Here is a 2038-nt window from a genome sequence, read left to right on the forward strand (position 1 = left end):
CAAATGAAGTACATGATTTTATTCTATTTATGTAAAATCCAAAGGAATGAAAACTAATTCATAGTGACAGTGGTTGTCTGAAGAATATGAGGGAAGACAGGAGGAAAAATTACAAAGGAAAACTTTCAAGGGAAGTTTGATCTTGCGGCCTGGGTGTGCAAACACATGTAGAGCTGAGTGATAGGGCAGGCCTTGGCCACCCCATCACCTACTCTGTCCCTGGTGTCTAGTCTGCAGAAGGAGCAGTATGTCTGCCCCAGTATCCGAGGAGGCGTCAGCAAGGAGCAGAACAAAATGGAAGATAAAGTGACTAGTCCAGAGAAAGCTGAAGAAGCAAAATTAAAAGCAAGATATCCTCATCTGGGACAAAAGCCTGGAGGTTTCTTAAGGAAATTATTACAAAAATGGCAAAAATATTTTTATTCTGGAGATTATAACATGACTAAAGCAAAAATGAAGAACAAGTAACTCTCTGCTGCAACCCTGTATAAGGCAGAGGTCACTGGTGATCACATCCCCACTCCCCAGGACTTTCTCAGTGGAAACCATCTCTTGTTGCTAGCAAGCTGTCTGGCTGATTGAAAGAGCTGATCTGCACGAACCTCTTTTCCTATTGTTTCTTTTTTTAAGCATCATGATTACAAACATGCTTGTGGTTGGATTTCAGTTATAAAAAAATAACACTCCCTTCACCAGTGCAACCTTCCCACTACCAGTGTTCCCCATCGCCTTCCTTTCCACACTCATGCCTGTATTCAAGACTAACATTCTACTTCTTTCACTCACTATCTTTATCATGGTAGTTGCCAGTGTAGTTATTTCTCTAACTGAACTCACCACATTTTGTGGTAAGTTTCATATCGTGGGCTGGTCCTTCCATCCTTTATCTCTATTGTCTCTGGGTGTTATTACAATGTCTTTTATTTTTCTTAAATCCCACAAATGAGTGAGACTATTCTGTGTCTATCTCCTTCTGATTTGTTTCACTCAACATAATTATTTTTTTTGATGTTACTTCTCTTTTTATTTCCTTTTATTTACTAAATCATTTGAAAGTGGATTCATGGGTAGTGTTAGTATGTGTGCTACTATTGTAAGAAAATATGTGTCAGATTTTGATCAGTTTAACAGTTTACAGATTGAAAATAGTATGTTAGCACATGAAATTATCTGCTTGAAAATAATTGTATATATTCCCTGACTCCTAGTGTAGGATTGGTTCCAAGAAATAGAAAACAAGTTTTAACGCTGTTAAAAAAAAAGAAGTTTGGTCTCAGTATGTTGGATAATTCCAAGCTAAAATTAATCAATTGTATGCTTTTATTCTGCACCTCTATAAAGCTATAAAAATACTATCTCTAATATCATTGAGCTATTTATCCAATAAAGTAGTTGTATACATATATTTAATTATGAAAACATTTGTAAAAATTAGGTGTCATAGATCATTTTCCTGTATTTATAGCTTGAAGCAAACTTTTCTATTACATTTACCCGAAGTCATGGTTTACCCAATAAATGCCACAGAATATTAAACCTTCAAGGTTCTCAGATTTTCACGAAAGTCTTTCCTATCCATTCTCTCCTCGTTCTAACTTTCTTAAAATTACTTACTTAAAAACAGTGGTTACAAGGTTATTCATAATACAGTTCTTTTTTCATAGTTACTAAGTTGTTCATGATTGCTTTTCACTAATACAATACACCACACCCTTCACCAGTGCACATTTTCTGCTACCAATATCCCATTTTCCTCCTCCAATCTTCCCTTTGCCCTGACTGCCTCTGTGGCAGACATTTTTCTTCTCTGTCTCTGTCTCTCTTTCCTCTCTTTATCTCTTCCTGGTTTGTAATATTTTAGGGTATTATGTCTATCATTTTATTTCCTTTCAGCACACAGTTCTTATTTAGAATGATCATTTCAAACTATCATTGTTATAGGGGTCCCTTCTCTGCTCTAAATGCACTCCCTCACTCAGTTTCCTACTATAGCTTGGACCTTTTGGCCTTCATCTTTATTATCTATGAATATTATCCA

General features: G+C 36.0%; 1 pseudogene; it reads left to right on the forward strand.

Moving 5' to 3' along the window:
- Positions 1 to 247: 247 nt before the first annotated feature.
- On the forward strand, positions 248 to 578 carry LOC126001540 (cAMP-regulated phosphoprotein 19-like; annotated as a pseudogene).
- Positions 579 to 2038: the final 1460 nt, after the last annotated feature.

This window comes from Suncus etruscus, chromosome 2 (assembly GCF_024139225.1).
Source record: "Suncus etruscus isolate mSunEtr1 chromosome 2, mSunEtr1.pri.cur, whole genome shotgun sequence".
NCBI classification, from domain to species: Eukaryota; Metazoa; Chordata; class Mammalia; order Eulipotyphla; family Soricidae; genus Suncus; species Suncus etruscus.